This window comes from Ornithodoros turicata, chromosome 7 (assembly GCF_037126465.1).
Source record: "Ornithodoros turicata isolate Travis chromosome 7, ASM3712646v1, whole genome shotgun sequence".
Lineage (NCBI taxonomy): Eukaryota > Metazoa > Arthropoda > Arachnida > Ixodida > Argasidae > Ornithodoros > Ornithodoros turicata.
This window is the reverse complement of record NC_088207.1, coordinates 34664051-34685622: the sequence shown is the minus strand read 5'-3', so window position 1 is coordinate 34685622 and position 21572 is coordinate 34664051. Positions and strand designations below refer to the sequence as shown.

General features: G+C 46.8%; 1 protein-coding gene across 2 annotated transcripts in view; it reads right to left on the bottom strand.

Moving 5' to 3' along the window:
• The window catches only part of LOC135400906 (U8-agatoxin-Ao1a-like), a 107152-nt gene extending 90494 nt beyond the window's left edge, over positions 1 to 16658 (bottom strand). For both annotated transcript variants that reach the window (XM_064632911.1, XM_064632912.1), the window contains exon 1: positions 16518 to 16658. The gene's annotated coding sequence lies outside the window, so the exon portion shown is untranslated. The remainder of the gene's footprint in view (positions 1 to 16517) is intronic.
• Positions 16659 to 21572: the final 4914 nt, after the last annotated feature.

The window sequence follows — 21572 nt, the reverse complement described above, 5'->3', positions numbered from 1 at the left end:
AGTTGATTGGGGGCGGTTGATACAGTACTTCGAAGGCCATGTTGTCAGCGGGGTAGTGTACTGTTCTCCAGCGGTGAATCACCCCATGTCATAGTCACGATTTATTTCTTGTTGTTGTCAGCGGTCTACTAACACACACGTTTCTAACACCGCATTAAAGCCACATGCCGAAGCATTCGTCAACCGTCTTCGTTGTCCCGTGAATAGTTCAGCAGACGATACGTGAACTGGCACAGCGGAGCCGAAAGATGAGGTGTCTTGAAGCACGTATTACCGTGTATGAAGCTATAGTGGCGTCACAATGCCATTCTGTGATCATGGCACATTCCTGCACCATGATCATTAGCAAGTGCCGATGCACGAGGAAACATCGTGATGAGGCCGTGCGTTTCGTCAGTATCATGATTCTGTGAATGTGTGCGTCGTCAGCGAATGACATAGGCAATATCGATCCCGTTCTCGGAACCCAGCATTACGTGAATCGATTTCGTCGTTGCGCGCTCCTCTAAATTATCTTGCTCGATACACGACTGCAGAAGGATCTATTGCACTACTCAATTGTTCTGTGCTTTAAGGACACGATGACCTTGCAGTCGCGTAGCCAGCACGTAACCAGCGCAGGTCTCCTGAAGAAATGTTGTTACTTTACTAGTAACACTCATTGTCATAATTCATCATCACGTTATATAATGGCGTATAGGCATCTAATATGTGACTAAGTTACACCCATTGAAACAGAGGCATCTGGTCGGAAGCCGCCGATATTTCGAACAGAGACTGTTCTTCCTTTTCCCACTAAATTATAGGCATAGTATTTGATACCTATGCGGTGGCATCCAATAATACATGGCTGCGCTGAACGTCCTACACCAGTCTCACCAAAATCCCCTTTAACTCATCACCTGCATATAGTAACCAGCAAAAGTTATCTGGAAAATGTTAACCTGACAGGATTGGCTGTGTTTTCAATCATAACTTGCATAGCGGTTCGTTTGCGTGCATGAGGATGGTGAAAATATGCTACATACCTAACTTCATGTGACACGGTGAAGACACCGGGTAAAGAAGCTATACTAAAGGAAATGCCGCGTGCCCTCCCCAGGACGAACTATAATGCAGGTCATACACAGCCGTCACCATCAGTCGTTTCGAGCAGCTCCAGCAGGCGATTGTCTTTGCCAAAGTTAGCACAGACTGGATGTCTGCTTTACTGCCGGCTCATTAGCCCGCAAAGTCATCAAATACCCCGACTGCTCGCAGACACTTCGAAACCGCGCGTGTCCCCGTTTTGTCGCACGCATGCTGTACCGTTCGCGCTTTGCCTTGGATTCCCCCATGATTCGGCCACAACCCGCCAGGTGGCGAATTTCCCCATTCATCATCATCAGTGTATTTTTTGAATAGTGTATCCCTATTACAAAGCAAAGAATGTGTCCTTTCGTTTCTGTGTCGTCTGCTACGAAGAACGCTTGCGCTATTGAGCACGTTGATGTTGGGAAACCATAACCAGACCAAGTCACATCCCCACATTTACATATCTCTGTGCCTACGTTTGCAAAAGAGTGCTGTAAGATCGTTTCTAGCACTTTACTGATGTCCGTTACAACACCCACGCAGTCCTTTTATGGCCCAGGGCACACAGCACTCTTGAAATAGGTTTGTTTCTCTTTTCTTCCAGGTTGTTTCTTGACTGAGTTTGTTTCATTCACTTGGTTTAATGTGGTCGTTATTCCTTCTTGGCAACAGATTGCCGCCTGTTGAATGGCTAGTCTCACACATATACGCTCTTGTAGTTCAGGCAATGATTATATCCGGACTCCCCAACGCCAACACCCCCAACTTTTTTCTTTGCGACGTATCTCTGTGATGATGACATCTCCCAATTTTTTGCTACCTCTCCCCCCCATGTTTGGGATTCTGTATATAAACTACTGAGTCAAGGGACAGGCTAATGTTTTTGCTTTCACAGATGAGCGGATACGCTTCGAGCCAGTGTTTTCAGGTGCACATGAAGTAGATTTATGTTACGGTCCAATCTTATGGGTGTGAACTAAGATTACGACACCATGGACTCCCGCAAAGGCACTATTTCAACATCTTGTTGCATCAGCACTCTCGCGCTGAGCTGCCAGTCTGCGTAATGTGTTTCCGCGCGACTGAGGCCATCACGCCATATACTCTTTTTCTTTCACATACGCCATTGGAATCACTAACTGAAACTGATGTGCCGGCCAGACAACTATGAATTTTGCAGGAAGCGCACACTACTGGAGGCAGCTGGAGACAAACCGCTAAATGTATTTTTGTAAGTTTACTGTTTCATCATCATCAGTGTATTTGTTGTTGTTGTTGTTCCGGGCGATTGCATCGTTTTTCAATGTTTCCTAAGCGCACCTGCTATATCATAACAAAAGCTTTCACATTCCTTCCGTTCTTTCCCTATAATTCTTTTGTGTGTGCTGGGGAGTTAAGGATACCTTTCATCCAATTCTATGTTCACTCTGAACTTCCTAACGCTAGCGAAGGAAAGAACAGACAAACAAACAAACAAAAACATCGAGTCCAATCACTTATTGAGGCGGGAAGCCCGACGCGGGCAGCATCTCGTTGGATGTGATGTTGTCCGCTAGCAGAAGCCATCAAGAAAATTAAGCAGAGCTGATTGCACGCATTCCGTGGTAAGGTTTCGGAATGCGGCTCCGTGGTACTTACAAACGACGTCCGCAGCGAAACAATGCAAACGGCACCTTCTTGGTACAAACAAAGGGACCGAGCTGGACGGTCAGTCAACGTGTGAGACACACACGCACACATAACAAGACAGCGAAGGAATACATAAATGAGATTGACGCAAATTTCATATTCATCAGCTTTTCCTGATAATTTTCTTTCGTGTTTCTGAGGTATCAAACGTACCGCATGCGGCTCGCATCAGCAGTTCTGCGCGGCGAGGCTCTTTGACCACCAAAGACAAGAAACACTTCCGCATTATTATTATTTTTTAATAAATTAGCCATCAAACCAGATTCCTATATCATTATATTGCAGTCAGGCATCTGAACATATACATAGACGTATGTGAAGAATAACGTGTATTTTTCTACTCGTTTTTACTTATTTGGGATGGAGACTTGCTAGACTGACGTGTGGAAACGAGATAGTGCATGATCGGACCCGGAATAGGTACCGCAACAACTGCGAACTCTTCACTGGCGTAGTTTATTTACTGCGCACATTTAAACGGATACAATAACAGCAGCTGACGTCAACAACTAGCACAGCAGGGCACACCTCAGTGACCTTACCATGATGTGTTTCCGTTAACAAGAACAGGACCTTTTCTTTCAGCATGGCAAAAGACATGCTGACGCATCCGTCGAGCCACGAGATTCAAGAGTTCCCAGTTGTTGATGTCGCCTGTGTTCCGTGTCTGTGCTGTGTTACTCACATGGCAGCTTACTATTTTTCTTGGTATATCAAGTGGAGTCTTTTAGTGTGTCCTGCACCACAATAAAACACCGCTCGCGCTCTTATTCTCGCGGATATTTTATTGTTGTTACGGCTATTTGTTCTCTACCCTTCACGACCTCCACCAGTAACATGCCGCCACGCCGACGGACAGACTACTCAGGCATAGCACACCACCACCACCACCACCACCTACTCTACAGCTAATGCGACCCGCGATTCGATCTAAATTTGAGGTCCCTGGTCTGACAGGCCGCGGGAAACACTGCATCGTACAACGTCCTCTTATTAGACACGTCGAACCCTATAACGACTGAAGTACAACAACAACAACTTTATTGTGACTGAAGTACATATTCGAAGACACAAGTTTACTTTTCAGCTATAGTTAAAGAAATAGCTATAAGGTCCTTTTGTTTTGTATCTGAGCACTGAATGGTCACATTGAAGATCCATTGATCTTTCAATAAAATTGTGCTCTAACAATTGCCGTGATCGATGGCAATAAAAAGGGGATCGAGATGCCCTTTCACGTGATCAGAAGCCGTAAAACCACCATAAGGAAGCCAGAACACGACATATCCTTTTCCATGCCTGGAACCGCTTTTTATTTGCTGCCAGAACTGAGAGCAGATATGAAGCTTCTGTCTATGTCAGTGTCTCGGTTGTGACATCGCTGTTTCACATAATTGCTGATCTACTTGTGCAGAATATTGTGATTCAGCATAAACGTACTCGCCTTCTTATATATGGGCAAATTAGTGCAAAGCTGTTGTGTTTGCTACGTTCCTGTGGTTGAAGCGTATACGAGGAGGGGAGTCAAGTCCTGTAGATCACATAAACAAAATACAGACACCGACACTGAAGATTTTTGTTTAAGTTTAATTTGTACAAGCTTTCGCGTGGAGGTCCACGCTTCCTCAGGTACGTGGTTGTACTGTGGTTGTTGAAAATTCGAAACCGACAGAAAGTAGAAACATAAAGGAAGTGCAGTGCTACGATTCGTTGCACGATATTCCACATCTTCTCCTCGACTGTCACAGATTCGACCCCCCCCCCCCTCCCCCAGCCACGTTCAGGCGACGCCTACTCGAGCTGCGGTGCACAGACTTCTCTCTGGCCACTCTGCTCGGCCCAGTACGACATCCCACACAGCGGTCTGTGACCAAAGCAGTTTTGACGTTCCTGTAAACATAAGGCCTGTGAACATAAGGCCTGTGAGGCATGAGCCTGTGAGCCTTATGAACAGTCTGTGAACTCAAGTCGTACCATCTCATTCTTCAGTGCCTCACCCCTCACCCTCAACACATTAACCTCATCTTTTTTTTAATGTCTTCTTTTCCTTTAATTCATCTCATCCTTCTTTCACTGTTTGTTAGTCATATATTTTTAATGTCATCTTTGTTTTTAATTGATCTCATCCGTATTTCACCGTTTCTTAGTTTGTCCTTTATTTCCTCATTCTTTTCGTTTCTTTTAATTCATTTTATTCTTCTTTCATTTATTTCTCTTTCTTCTTTGCGGAATAGCAAGCCGACATCCCGTTTGGCTGACCTTTCTTCCCTTCTTCTCCTTTTCCATTTTCTTTCCTTTGTTCTAATAAATAATTCCCCCCCCCCCCCCTTGCACGTGCTCGGGGCTATGATAACAAGCAAAAAGTGTACGGTTGCAAGTGTAGAGCTAGTAGTATCTGTGTTCCGCAGCACCACAAGACGAGCATATATGCTGCACACGGCTGCACTATCATATAGCATTACGAAACCGGACATTTTGCAAGGTTGCGTACCAAGCATATACGTGTGAAGCATATGGTAAAGACTGCGAAACATTTAGATGTTATTCCTCTCAAATAGCTTGGTCGCGTTCGTTGCTGAGCTCCTCCATTATTCTTGTAGGGGAAGTTGGAATGGGGAAGCTTTTTTTCTTCTTCAATTTTTGCGAATATTCTATAACGACCTGTGACAGTGAATCTGCGAGACGCTGCCTGCCGAATATGACCGCCATACTTAATCTTGCGGTGAAGTGAGACGGAGAGGAAAAATATCCAGTCTCTGGTTCCCGGGCCCACTGTTGAACCGACCTAGCTACACCTTCATATCATCTGTGCCTTGTCTGTAGTTCTCTGCAGTGGGAAATACAGTCACTCACCCAAGTTTGTGTAATGCAATCGGACAACGTAACCTAATCATATAATCGAATTAATCAGCCATGGCAGCCATGATGGCGCGCGAAAATCCCACATCATCATTTCGGTATGTATGTATGTATGTATGTGTGCCTATGTGTCGTACGCTAACGAAATAAGTTTTTGACTGACACATAACTTCACAGACAACTTTTCTCACGTTACGACGCAAAATGAGGGGGAAGTCTCAGAACTGGAGCAGACGATTTTTCGAACACAAAGCCACTAGGTAGCCAGAGCAGGTAGCCAGTAACGAAAAGGAACCGCCACCTTCATGCATGTCCATCGACCTGAGCTGGAGCGACACAGAAGACTAGAAACACAAACAGACTTGATCTCTCGGTGTTTGTGTTTCCAGTTCTAGTCCTCCGTGTCGCCCAAGCTCAGACTTTTTCTTCGATGGTTTCCACCCCACATGCCTGCTTATATTTTATTTTATTAGCCTTCGTACACATCAATTTCGAAACTATGGCGGCATTTTTTTTTCTCGCTGGCCATTGAAAATGATAACTAAAATCCCACATCATCGTCATTTCTGTATGCATGTATGTGTGCTTTTGTGTCGTACACTAGGTTTTTGACTGACACATGACTTCACAGACAACTTTTCTCACCTACGTTTACGCAAAATGAGGGGGAAGTCTCTGAACTGGAGCAGCCGATTTTTCGAACACATGGCTGTAGCCTTGTACGCGAATTACCCTTACGCCTTACGCGAATTACCGGCGTACTTTTTGTTCAATCTGACGAAAAACATAGCAGAAATAGACGCCGGGTGTTGGGAGCATGGCGGAAGTCCCTCCCTGGAAATATAAGAAAACGTCAGAATAAAACCGACCAATGAGGAAACGTCCTTGACGACCCTGAGCTGCTTGAGCGGTTATCGTCGCCGATCGCCTGCGCGCTGCCCTCTGATTCGCCCTTCAAACGTGCGCCACCGTGACGTTTTTGTCTCTAGAGCTTCCTCAGCTGCAGAGGCAGCCATGCTAATTTATAAAACTAGTTTAGTTTATCTAATTTCTAAGCGCTTTTCGGGAGTAAAAATTGGCCAAATAGACTGTCGAATGTTGTCAAACAATGTGATACCTGTTTGGTACACATATTACTGGAGGTGACTCTTTTTTTTAAGCCAGCATAAGCCACAAAGGGGGTGGGGATATGTTTAAAGCCACGATGGAGGCTTTGCTATCCCCAAAAGCAAAGACAAAAGCCACAAGGCTTATGCAGAGAAGTGTTTGTTTGTTTGTTTTGCTTGTTCGTTTTTTCGTTTTTCTGGCTCTATTGTTTCACCCACAAACGCGTTTTGGAGTAGCCAGTCCTGACTGGGTCGGGACTAACCTCTCCATATTTTTATTTCTTATCCAATCCAGAAGTGGCTTCTAATATAAAGGGACGGTGTCTGCGAAATATTGGCAACTACCCATCTGTGGCTTCCCTTTCGTTTGCATTCACCGCATCGTTGAAGATTCGTCTTTCCCGACTTTCCCGACGATTTACGCAAACATTTCACAGAAGGGTCCTACTAAATGCGAGTCTCTTGTCGGTACAGCAGCCATGTTACCGTCAAACTCACCGAGTGGCCATCTGATGGAATTCGCTTTATGGGTAATAAAATTCTACTTACGAGGAAAGTACTCACTTACGCCAAGAGAGACGCACTTGTAAGTGCGCCCGCTCTTCACGGTCTCACATCACGAAGCCCTATTAACTGCCATGTGAGAAAGTCTGGGAATCGTCATTTAATAAACCTGGGACACCGGTCAAAGCTTACAAATAGATATTGTGAAAAAGATCGCGGGCCGCATTCATCCTCGTCGGCTTGATCATCGTTTTCTTGACCGCGCGCTATTCATATTCTGCCGTCCTTTCTGTCGTCCGTCTCCATTAAACGATACCATACTAACTTTCTTTCTAACAGTATACGAATTAGTCGAAAGAAATCGCAGTGCACAACAGTAATGCTATATTTGCAAACGGTCGGTAACTGGACACAACCAGCCTGTCGAGGCTCGAATCCGGGGGAACAAACGGAAGGACATCAGATCATATCCGAATTGCAAGATTGTTTTGTAACATCCTTCTTTTTCGCCTCCCTGGTCGGGCCCTAGAGGCTCACGAGTACGAATGTACTTCCAAGTCATTCGGTTCATGTACTCAAATGACGTTGTCATGTCACCAAGGAACGATGGCGTAATTGCAGATTCAGCAATCTGCAATTACATCATCGCATCAAGAATTTACATTTCGTAACGAAATGAGGTTCTGTACTTGCACTATCAGCAAAAGTTGCGGGATAATGGTAACATCAGGTATTTCGCCACTGGACTTGTGTTACTCTACGCAATAGTTTTCTTACCCTATACCTTACCTTACCATACCATACATACCGTACCGTTCCGTATTGTGTAAGATTAGAGTGAAGTGTATGGACGCACGCGCGCGCGCGCCCACACACACACACACACACACACACACATGACGGGTTAGGCATGAACTGTAGGTACACATCACCGAGCAGTTATAAACGGCGCTATGAATGCTTAATGACCACCTAGACACAGCAGTTCAAGGCCTACAAAGCACGAACGTTGAGGAAGCCCCTCGGTGCCTTCCTCAGTAGCTTTGCCACTGATCTACGCATGAGCAACGTTAAGGACAGTACCACGTGCCCGAAGCGCTACCGAAGCTACTGAGGACACCATTGTAAAATTTCTTGCAACGTTCGTGCAAGCGGGCCCAGTTCAGCCAAGAAGTTCATTGACGGTAATTGTCACCCAGGGCTCCCAGTGTCCTTAGGCGGAGTGTTCTCGAGTTTCTTCTTTTCCCTAGTTTTCACGCCCTAACCTTTCTCTCTTACCGTTATATTATATTATATTACATTACAACAACCCAGTAATGACCCTCGCCACCTGTTCGTGATGAAGTGCTCCAGAGCCCGATAGTATAGCGGGCCCATGTCTAATCAGAAAAACAAATTCATTATGCATGCCGCCGCCTCCTCGCGAGACGAATGCTTGGGGCCTCGATCTTCGGGCTGACATGTCCAAGGAGGTACGATATCGGCTAGCTGCCAAGAGCAAATATTTGGATAAGGCGAAACTTGCACGTTCACGGGTGGAGGAGATCAATACATGGAGGACAGCGGCTTCAGAACTCATTGACAGCATCGGTGGACGCCTTGTAGTAAGAAATTGGCCAGTGTAAGTGTTTAGGTATTCGCTCGTCTTGTTGATGTGAGGAATATCGTCGCCGCAGTTGCACGAACAGAAATACTTATAATGTATTTTAGGATATATATCGACATGCTCCACCGAATCTCTCCAGTTGCCGGAACGCAAGGTGTGCCATGCCGCACGCGAGTTAGAGGATCCTGTATAAGTGCGATTGCCAACTGAAGTCATGTGCGCCTCTCAAAACATGTCGGAGGCAGTGGGTGTTTTTCAGCGTTGAAAAAAAAAGTGACTGAATTAAATTATGTGCCTGAAGTTGCCGTGACGTACCAAGCAAACGTACGTAACAACAAGCAAACGTACGTAACAACAAGCAAACGTGACGTAAAACAAGCAAACAAACAAACCAATAAGTGCCCTAGGGGTATAACAACGACGACGAAAGCGTTGGAGAAGAAGGCAGAAAATATGCGTCGTCATACGTTTGTTCATAGCCTGAGATAATTATGTTACAGTGAGATTAATACCGCGCCAGTATGCAACACACAAAGTTTGTTGGGGCGGAATTTTTTTCATACCCAGACGGAAGAATAATTTTCATGGAATATCAGGCTCATGACGTCCAACGGCGTTTTATAGGTCGGGCTGCATGTAGGAGACTTCAGAGAGTGGCCACTTCAGACTTCAAAGAAGCCATGCCATGCTCGGTCCTCTTACGCACGGCCTTCTTTCGAAGGAAGCGACTTTCATATTCGTTTGCAATCGGATCCAGACCACTTGGCCCTGTCGAGCTTGTTTACGGTGCGGCGCCAGATTTGATTTGACGCTGCTGAATCATTCGATGGGGAGGCGATCTTGGTTCGCCTGTATACAAAGCGAGTTTTCAATGGCGGATGAAGATTTAATTACGAAGGTCCGTTTGGGGGGGGGGGGGTTTCGAACAGGATGACCCAGATGTGATATGACGTTCGACTACTGGTTGTGTAAGGACTCGAGACCTGCCCCTGGAAGGACTAGAAGTAAGGTTGCTTGAGTGACCTGGAAAGACCCTAGTTGACAGGGTGCGGATTCTTTGACGAAGCGCACAGTTGGGGAGGGAAGACTAATGCTTTGAGGGAGGGGACGATCACCCCCCTCTCCCCGATCCTCTACTGCTCCTAGTCACTGTTAGGCCCCGTTGAGAAAAGTTGCAGAGGGTGAGGTACACCAGTTGTGGGAACATCGCTGAGCAATACAGCTCTGCAAACATAGTGCGCACATGAAGTAAACCATTTCGGACTTTTGGTGCGATTTACACTTGCAATCATGAGGGTTTTCATCACATCACATCATTGCACAATACTGCAATAAGCTCATTCATAAGTGTCCTGTACTTTGACTGGCTCATTGGGCGCTACGTCAAAATGCGGCTATTGTCAGCAGGGCGTCACAGCGTTGGGCATGGGCACGAAAGGGTGCAGTGAATATTGTATCGCTTTGGTAGCACCATGTACTTCAGTGCGCCAGTAATTTTTGGAAAACGTTCATCGTCAGCAACGCACAGTGCAAGAAACAAACATGTGCCCTGTACGCCTGGTCAGTGCTCCTTTAATAGGGAAAAGGTGTACCAGATTTTCGACAGGAAGAACCGTTTTGAGCAAGCATTTTGTGGGATGCCAGGGAAATTTCACGGTCCCTTTAATATCCCCGGCGCCATGGAATCAAGAAATCTCTGAGAAGCAGCAGCGACAAAGGCAAACAGTACCAGAGGGAAAATATGAAGGCGTGTTTTGGGTACTGTCACCTCAATGGCTCAATGGTCCAGAGAACGCCGGCGCCGCAAGCCCTTGTCGGCAAGCCGGTATCTCCACCACAACCCTCGCGACGGCCGTGAAGGAATATTTGGCATATTATATTTTTCCCCCCACGTTTCTCTTGTAACGAAGGGCAGGCTCTGCCCGAAAGTTCACGTATTAAATAGTTACTATACTTCGTGCTTTCGTTGTTATTTTTCTTGACGACATTTCAACAAGCTGGACTGTGTATTATTTTGCCCTCTTGGTAAGAACGCTAGGCATGAGTGCCTACTTCTGCTTTCCCGCCAGCGACGTCGCCTAGGACGTGACGTAATTCGAACTGGGCATTAGACGGCGCCTGCTGCGAGAGCGCTGGGTATCCACAAAAGGTCACGTAGTCTGCTACCGTTCCAGCACAGTGAACAATCTAACGCGGCCAGTCCTTGAAGTCGTGATGCGAAAGAAAAACCTCGTAAGGCGAGGTTCATCGATATTTTAGAGGGAATGGTTAAGGAATACAAAGCCTGAGCCATCGGGTGACAGAAAGCAGAGGGAAAAGCCCCGGGTTGCGAGCAGACGATGTTTCGAACTGTGCCCGTAGAATAACTGATTCCCTTTGAAACAGCACCGGCTCCCAACTTGCTGAAGACTGGGAGCTGGTGAGTTCTACACCGGCTGCGCTGTCTGAGGTTTTCCCTGGGTTTTCCGAAGACTTTCTAGACGAATGTCTGCACGGTTCACCCTGAAGTCGGCCCAGGACGCATACACCCCCCCCCTGTCCCCCACTCCTTCCTACTGTCCTCTCTCCGTCTGTCCACATCTATACTCCGCTCACTGCCACAGTTGCTTCGCGGCTCTAACACGGAATAATAATACAAAACTTCTATCTTGAACTGGATGCTGGTAAGTTGAGGGAACATGCTAACTATAAATGCAAATTGAAGTCGGATATATGAAAGAAGTTAACAGATATAGTCAGTCGGAAGCAGAAAACTAACCGAAATGTATCGCGCTACTTTTATTCCGTGGAGCCTACGGTATCACGTTACTTTCCGAAATTTGTGTCGGCGCTGGTATTACGCTGCATTCGAGATTGGGGGGGGGGGGGGGGGCAAGGGGGGTAACGTCGTAATCGGCTCGCCGTTGCTGGCCACACAGAAGTGGGCATCGTCACGACTATAGGAAAAAAAGAAAAAGACAGAAAGAAACGGATGGAGGAAGGTGGGTGAATGGTGCAGATGCGTAGATGCATTCGGGAGGAGTAGCGGTTAGAACACCGCGCTCGAATAGGCGCTTAGAATATTCAAACGTATCTCTGTTTATTTCTCCGTGGGCTTCAAGGAGCATACTCATCTGTGTTACGATGGCGTCAGCATAACTCTCTCGAAACAAATGCGCCATCAAAAAGTCACCGAGCCTCTCCGAGTCACCAAGAAAAGTCGCGCTGCCAGCATAGAACGACAAAATGGCAAGACGAGACGTATATCTATGCGCCGACTCTAAAGGAAGCCGATTATTGCGGCATGAAACATTGAGGACTTTGAATCAGACTCGCAGGCTGTTACTTCTCGAATGGCTGTTGCCTCTATACGTTCGCTTTACTCATAAATAAAATATAAGGTCGGCCACTCAACTTTTCGCATTGTTTCATGCGACCCGACTCATTTCTAGCAGACTCAGATACAAGGTTTCCTGGAACTACCGTATCCATGCCTGAGAAGTGACTCATAAATATGACAATAGTTTTGAGAAGGAAGCACGCCACGCCAACCAATTTTAGTGATAAGAGCGTTAGATGGCACGACAGAAAAGGTTGGACGCATTACCCGTTGTTGTTCCACCCTAATGCGCATTCGCGAGAATGTGCCGAATAAGCGTTGAACGACACAACAGGCCTTCGCGTGAAGGTTGCCGAACCATAGGCGAGACGATGACGTTGCATGCATGCATGTATGTACAGCTTGTATCAGAGTTAACTTGAACGCCATTACTTCCATGTGGTCCCTGCTGGTGCTTAGAAGAAATAACGGCGGAAGGCGGTGTTTGGGCGATCTCATTCCAGTTTGAGAGAGTGACCAACGCTATGAAGGCGTTGTTCTCTGCTAGGCGCTGCCAGGGTGGCTCTCTTCCTACTTCGCAGGTTGTTCAAGTTAAATTTGACGCGAGCTGTACGTTCCAGGCACACTGGTTGAGCTGCCTCATTCCGAAAAGGAAAAACAGACACTGACATTGTGACATCTCTTCAATATGAGTCCAGAAGGCTTCCTGGTAGTCAATCATGTTACAGCATGTTGAATATGCACCAATGAATGCCCAGTCAGTTATCGCGCACGTGCCCTTGCACATGTTCCATAGCTCAGTTTTCAAAAGAGCTTCCAAGAGAGACGCCATCACATCTCGAAACTGTCAATAAGTGTTCCTGTCAGCACGTCGGCAATTGCTCCGTCAGCTGCCAAAAGCATTCAAAAGAACAAAGCTGAGCTGCAGCGTAATAACGTTGAGAAGCAGTCACAGCAAGCCTATGAAGTTATGTGAAAGAAGTGTGATATGAGGCAGTCGGTACGGCAGGTTTCGCATATTAGCGCAACGTTATCCATCATGTCTGGCACCGAGAAAAATGTTTTGGGTTAACGCTGCTAACGCATCGAGCACCGTCCCACGTTTACAAGCTGCTTCCGACATCGTTCAGATCGCTACAGCGAGGAAATAAAGGGGTAAGGGGAACGACGTTCAATAAGAAAAGGGGTGAGGTTTGCCTGGTCAGCGTAGGTGGAAAGTTTCACTCCTGTTCTCCGTACTGAAGGTGCCTGAGCAATGGGCGAAAGACAGAAGAGACAAACGCTCAACCTCTTATCCTCTCCTTGTTCCGTTTTTGTTTAAGAACATAGAGCTCTTAGTGGTGGTGGCCTGCTATTTCCGAGCACTCTGCCTGCCGGGGTGACGTCATGTTGCTCAGGGGATAATGCGCCCTGGCCGACCTCACAGCCGACATTTGTCTGAAAGCGTATGAGGAAAACCTAGGCAAAAAACAGCCAGACAGCACAGCGGGCGCCCAGATTCCAACCCGGGTCAGCGTCCAGTCCGGGCGTAGAATGCTATCATCAAGTGAAAAAAAAAAAAAAAAGCGGGGGGAGGATATATGTTTATTTGAAGAAAAAAAAAAAGGAGGGAAAGGTTAACCTGCGCTACGAACAGTCTCTTACGAAGTGTGCTTTGGGTCAGTGAAGGAAAAAGGGGGTCAGTGCTGTTGTCGTAATCTTATTTGTGTACGTCATTCGTATTTATTCCCGCACTGCGGGGTTTTTATCGGCTTTAATTATGCCTTCCATCGTAGCCACGGGAGCTGGTGAGCTCTTGGTCACCCGCGAAATGATTTGATTGCCAATATATTGACTGCGCTATACAAGGACCTGAGAAGGCAACCTTTTAACGCAGGACTTAGCAGTACTGTAAAGAAACTGTACAGTATGTGTATGCGCAAAATCGTCGGAACGTACGTTTCAATAGCGCAATATCATGTTGAAATTCCAAGTTACTGGGGTAATACAGTTGAGCACCGCTTTGTATTTTTCTTAAGACTACAGCCTTCATATTGCATTTGGTATCCAAGGGAGATAATTACGTTGCGTTTTTTTTGTGATGTTTATGCGAGTGTCTGCTATCCATCCGCTCCACCGGACGGAACTCTGTAAAATTTCAACAATGGTAGAGCTAGCAATCTCGGAGGTCCATGTAGATTACCGTCATCACTCACGTCCGAGTTTCCTCAGAAATTACATAACATTCTGAAGGCCCGTATACTATAGCATCCAAGTGCCATGACTCGGCGTATGTCGAAAACCTCTTCACCTGTACAACCATGGAAGTCTCAAGGGATGACGCTATGAGGACGGCATGCCAACACAAATCTATCGGGATAGCAACGCATGTTTTGATTATGTGCGTACGAAAGTACGTGCGTTTGGCCTCGTATGGCCCCGGCAATCGTGCTGCTAACAAGATTGACAAGAGGTATATCTGTGTCGGGGATGTCTTTGTTAGGCGGCTGCCTGATCCCGCGGCGATGTGACGAGTTTCTTCGAAATCCCCGGCGAAGGAAATGGACATGTTGCCCACAAAACCGTCTTTAAGCGATCTGAAGCGCTCTGAAACGCTTACGACGACGAATGTGCTTCCCTGCACGCAGTATCGTAGCCTGAATAATGTTTTGGGAGGGGGTTCCATGGCGACTTTACATGGGGATGAGAATTTCACGCCCGTTTTTCCTCTCCCAAATGCACTACGAAATGTACGTGTTCGAGGAGAGGGGGTTTGTGTATTTATTTCCATACAAGTAGTGGAGCCTAGAGCAAAAAGCTAAATCCTAGCTTTAGCTTGAATCCCCGAACCCAACTCTCCGGATACGCCACTGCATCGCTCGTTGGGATGGGGAGGGTCTCATCGGCAACAACACGAATTTATTTCCTTTAGACTTAAAGTTGCAAGAAGCTGCGCTTAGCTTGTGCTTTTCTGTCTTCGGCAGCAGTCGGGGGAGACAGAATGACAGACAGGGAAAAAATACAGAAGGGGCACCCTAGTACAATTTTAATAATATCGGATCAGAGGCATTTCGCATGGCACAGAACAATTTTCTGCACAAATAGTATCGTACAAAAATTAACTTGCATGTTCGATCGATACACAGGCAATATAGAACAAGCCGTTAAATCAATGTATTACTAGTCAGTACCTCAAATGTCGACCATCTTATCACAAAAAACGTGGTGCATGAAAGCAGATTGCATTTTCAAAACTTTTCCTAGTATCTTGCTTATGACTTTCGACACGGCCCGCGCAAATAACGCGAACCAATGATGTGAACATGAAACACACACGAGCGACATCCTCACGGAATATTCTAGTTGAAGAAAAAGCGAAAACAGTGCTCACGGAAGTTCCGTACCGAGTCATGTTCAGCGTTCATGCGGTGCCGGTGCATATCGGAAGTGGCGTAGTGCGCACTTGGCAGACGACACTTAGCAGATAACACTGTCAGCGCCCTGTCATCTTTTACGGAATATCTTGTGGCTGTGTAGCAGGATATTCCCCACGGTCAGCAGTGTACGTGAAGACACGACGTTGAGCATGACAGCAGAAAGTCATGACGTTTGTCGCATCTTCCACTGCAGTATTCTGGGGCATGTCGCGCGGATATAGCCTCAGCAAGAGTAAGCGCATTGAGATTGAGATGGCCGTAATAAGAAGTGGCAAGGCTGTCACCACAAACCGGGTGAGCCCCCGTGCTAAAGAAACGGTTTTTCTTCTCTGTTTTCTTCTTTCCCAGTTATGCAGTGCATCTCTATCGGCCACTAGATGTGGTCCGTTCGTTCTGCGCTCTGTCTTCGTTTCGTGCTCACACAAAACTATTAGAGCAGAACTACGGCTGCCTGTTCATCAAGACCTCATCTGTGCGAACGCCCGTCTTTGTTACCATTATGGAATTACCATTGTCATGTCTTTCTTTCCGGATGACTATCGATGTGGCAATCGCAGGTTCCGCATAACGGACACTCATGTTTATCAGTGATCTAACATGTCGAGCAGGGCAATGTGCAGGACAAACGAGAAACGCTGCGCCGTGAAAAGTACGTACACGTTTGCTGCTCAAAACAATTCGTTTATGCATAAGTAGTAATGAGATGGGTGTGATGAACGCCGAGTAATAGAGCGGTTTCCCTTCCAGGGCTGGCTGAATGCTGCTCAGCAGGAAGACCAGCGCGAATAGCGGCCTGGTTTTGAAACTTCTGTTCAGTTTGAAGTTTTTTTTTTTTTGTTAGTTGCACGCTACATTAGGAATCCCATAACCCACATATAGACAATTTACACAATGGGATGACACTTGTTCACTTGAACATATATCTGCCAACGTGCCGTACTCACAACTTTGAGCTGCAAGACGACAGCGTAAAGGTCACCAACAGCGGCCGGCAAGTCTGGATGCTGATCACGTGTGCTCTTTCGAACTTGGACGCGAAGAAGTGATCTCGGAGCTGCAGGCAGCGTAAGGTGGGAAAGCCCCGAGCCGACCACTCCGCTTTATATACCGCTCTCCAGTGCGGGAAGGAGAAAAGGGCGCGCGCAGACGCATTCGTTGAGGAAAGCAGAGAATGGGGAACGACGGGAGTGAAGGAGGCAATCGATGTTGGCGTGGGTGGTAGGGAGCAACAGAGGCCACTTCTCGGGGTAGGAAAGGACAAGTCCCACGGAGCACGCGCGTAGTGAGTAAGGGAAGTGTTAAGAGCTGCTCAGAAAAAGAAGGAAAAAAAAAGGGGGAGGCGGTGCGAGGATATTTGGGAACAGTACGTCCCGTTTGAGAATACGTTCTTCCTGGAGAATTTTCGGTGTTGTAGAGCGGTTTTTAGACGCCGAGGGCAACAGAGCAAATACAGCGGAGCCTCGACTTTTACTCCCCTTTTACACTTCTTTCTTAAAAGGACACTAAAGTGCCAAAATTTCTTCTTGCGGAATAGTGCCGTTGCAGCGAAGTTTGCCAAGTCAAGCGCAGTGCCATCTCAGGCCCAAGCGGCCACGGATACAACAGTGGGTAGTTTCATCAGCGGGTCCTGCATGGTGTTTCAAGCGGTGTGGTGCTACAAAACCTGTAGAAAATTAACAGAAAAAGCGGTGCATCTTGCCAAGTGCGAGCAACTTGACGCCATGTATTCGAAAGTGCCGCGCGTTACATATTTTGGGGCCCTGATGTTACTGCTCAGTCGCGCCACCTGGCCCTCTGGAACAGGTCTATGAAATAGTATGCAGTTATCTTGACACAAGCACATAAATAACGGCTTCGTCGGTTGCATCGTTTGTGATTTCTTATTTTTCTTACTCCATGTTAGCGCCGCGAAGCAACTGTGGGCTATGAGTGGCGTACCGGCGTGGACAGATGGAGAGAGGACAGTGCTCAGGAAGGAGTGCGGGATAGGTGTGAGTGATCTATCGCGAAACAAGGCGCAGTTTAAGCTTTCTCTCTCCCCCTCTCCTTCTCAAAACGTGCGGCCATGCGGAGAGGCCTCTGATTGGTTTCCTCAAACGATCCCCCGCAATGATGAACTGGGAGGTACCAGGGTTCGAATCGCGGTGCCGGCTGTGCTGTCTGGGGTTTTTCCTGGGTTCTCCTCAGACGCTTTAAGACATATGTCGGCACATATATTCGCGTAGAAGTCGGCCCAGGACGCACATTCCCCCGGGGCGTCAGTCGTCACGTTGCCCACCTCTGTGGGGCCGACAACGACGAGCCCTTCCACCAGCACCACCACCACCACCACCGATTGGACAAACCTCGGGAGGAGAACAATCAGAGCTTGCTCCGCACTGTCGGCCTCCTTGAGAAGGAGGTGAAGAGCGTGTGTACCCCATTCTCTCCAAACGCCCAAGCCATGTTGCCTACGCCATGCAACATCTCAGGGAGAGCAAGTGGATCTACTCGTAATTTGGACAACGGATGGATATGGTATTCCAGAAGCTGTGCAGAGCTGTCTCCACGCACACTTTGTATGTTTCTACCGAAGTTCAAAGCGTTAAAGGATCGCGAACTTTTATGCAGTAGTGAGTTTTAGTAAATCGTACGCTATCGCCTTTGCGCACGTAAGGGATAGCGTTGATGCTTCTGCGCACACACATAACAGAAAGACAGCTTAGTACAGAAAGAGAGCTTCGCGCAGAACCACCAACGCTATCCCTTACGTGCGCAAAGGCGATAGCGTACGATGTACTAAAACTCTCTATTATTACTAGAGACCGTATTTTTAGGCACTAACAAGGGGGGGGGGGCGCTCTTGACCGCAAAGCACACTGTATGACAATCAGCATCCCGTGTGATACCGCTCCCACTTGAGGAAGAGGCCGACAACCGCTTGCGTATCAACTTTCCTTCCAATCGGAAGATAAAATGATATTATTCTGAACGTTGCGTGGCCTATTGAGCGTTTTATGCGTTGAAGAGCGCTCCCTGTTATAGTGCCTAAAAATCCAATCTTTAATTATTATAAATACTAACAAAGTACACTACAGTAGTACAAAATGTACATACTGTGCATCCGTCTACCACAAACACAAAAAGGAGCCGGCTCTGTAAACAGACTATATAACTGCCCTCATTCATTCCAGTTCGTGCTCTCGTTCCTGTAAGTCTAAAATCCACATCGGGGTTGAATCGGCATTAGGGATATAATCTGTAAGCGACAGCGACATTCGAGAGAGGACTCGTTTAGTCATCCTCGTCCTCAGATTAAGAATGATACTCAGGTACATAAATTATCTAAGTATTAGCTTACTCTCTTCTTTACTTCGTAGACACAAACACATACACACACACATGGGATGATGATGTTGTGGGTCATTCTCCGCCGTTATGGCGCTACAACATACTACGCCGCACACTGTAAAAAGCAAGTCACTTGACCTGTAACTATTCTCACTTCCAACCGGCTTACTTATCTCCGCTATTGTACGATGCGTCTATTTTACATTTCCAAAGTGCAAGTACACATTATATTCTGAAAAAGTACGCAAACTTTTTTGCATGCACGGGTACGCACACTTTTCTGGCATTACACGTGCATGTTACTACTCGAAAGAGTTTTTTTTTTTTTAACCTCTGCAGTAGTCGGGGTTTAATTTCGAACTGACTTGTTCCGCCATCCAGGACGAGCGGCTTCCGGTAGACAACCCAGTTGTTCATGCATATACTTTGAGCGTTTGAGCTTGTTGAGCCAGCCGTGTCATTCTAAGGAAGGAATGCGCCGAAGCGCGTGTACCGTAAACTTTTGTCCAGCACTGTATCACGGTTTCTGACGCAGGTTTCCGAACGCCGCCTGCATAACCCCAAATGCGCTTGTTCGGTACACAGCCTACCTGCAGGCCTTCTTCCTGGGGCGCGCATTATTCGCAAATATAATGGGGGGTTGCGACACCTTACTATTATACGTTACGACAGTACGTCTCTGCGCATGAGAGAAAGAAAAGGTTGGAGAAAGCACGGTGACAAAGCGTCTGTCCAAAGCAGCAATGAGGGGGAACTCGCGAACGGGCCACAACACTATGGTGAAAAACATGAGGCAACGTGGTGGTGGTGGTGGCGGTGGTGGTGAAAGGGCTTGCCGTTGTATATGTGCCGACATATATCTGAAAGCGTCTGAGGAAACCCAAGACAGCACAGGCGGCACCGGGATTCGAACCCGGCTACCTCCTAGTCTCAACGTCACATGGCCAGCACCACGCCGGCCTCACGTGCAGTTATGGTACCTTATTTCACAGCAATCCAATGAGACCGATCGCAGTGCACGAGGGGAAAGGCAAAAGCTGAGGGCCTGCGCGAAAGGCTGGCCTACTGTCATAGCGTCTTAGTTATAGTTTTATTACTTTCTTTATTACTTTATTTCTATTATTATTATTATTTAGTTACAGCCCATATTTCCTTGAATGCGATGTTTCAATATTGTACTTAAAGGTGAGCCGTATGCTAAACGTGGTTCGTAGTCAAAACAAATGATCTTGCAACACCTCGAGATTTGAGATGGGATAAACCAGCTGGTGCTGAATTCAGGCAACATTGTCGCAAGCAGTACATCTCATTATCTGAAAATGACATTGACATTCAATTTCCCATATGCGACAGGGCGTACGACGGCGCAGGGAGTTGCGTAAACGAAATACGTTGTTTCTGATTCTGCCAGTGCTACGGACGTATTTGTCCGCAATTTCTCTGAAATCGAACACCGCAATTATAACGCGTGCGGAGACACCGATCCGACTGCAACCGAATACAAGGTAGTTAAAGAAAACCTATTTATAGGCTGTCTATTTGGAATTTTTTTCTCAATTTCACTACATCTATACAGCTGACATTCGTTTACCAGTATGTCTTTTTTACTCATTAGGTAGACTGCTATCAAATGACATGGGTTTGTTCTGCGTAAATGATTTTAACAGTATAGTTGAAATTACTCAGCTACAGTTTTCTCAAATATGGCTGAGAGCCCCAGGGCGGCAGGGGTATGTGACTAAACGTGCCTTATGCCAACTGTCCTTATGCCAACATGGGCATATGGGCATGCCATCTGCCCTAATGCCATACGTTTCTAGTGAAGTTGCTTGTGCTATAGACGTAGCCAGCTGCTTCGCGAGAGGAAGTGCCGAAGACATAGCACACGATACGCAAATCTTGTCGGCATCCTCAGGGCACTCTGAAGGCACGCCTTTCAACACGACAAAGGTGTCCGGTATTGGCCGCCTGCATCGGTGTCACTTACCCATATGGTGCAACCATAAAATGCTTCCTGAAATCACTGGCATTATAGCTTACGAATGAACAACGTTATTTTGAGCGTTCCGAGACAGCCTAACGATCGGCTTATCTTCATTGTCCGTCGATGCAGCGAACATAGGAACCAAGACAACACGAGATCTTAGTTGTTTTCGTCCTAATACTACTATAACAGCAACAGCGTATACTTGCAGCAAGTAAGAGGCCTAAGCACTGATGAAAAGAAGCATGACTGTGAAACTCTGACAACATCACCATCGTGTCGCAGAACCGCTGAAGTGTCGAAAGGGCGACATATCAGCATGACGCAACGCGACAAAGAGGCGCGACAATGCGTAAAAGACCCGTGCGGGTGACACCTGCGTTGCCGCTCCACTATGGTCTCCATGAGACGGCCCCAGGCTGAAATGCATAGTCTGGCAGAAGAGAATAAAATAAAAGTTATCGCAGTATACCCTTTTGTCTAAAGGGAGTTACATAACTTTGTAGACAAAAAAGAAAAAAGAGAAAGAAAAACGAAGTCGACCTGCAGAGCACACTCCATGATGAAAATTGGACAGGCCTCGCTCGGATGAAGAGGTTGGCGGTGTTTTCTTACGAAAAATTTACTTCGGTGACTTTCGTGATGTTAATTTTGTTAATGGGTTTGGAGCATTGACTGGTAAGTT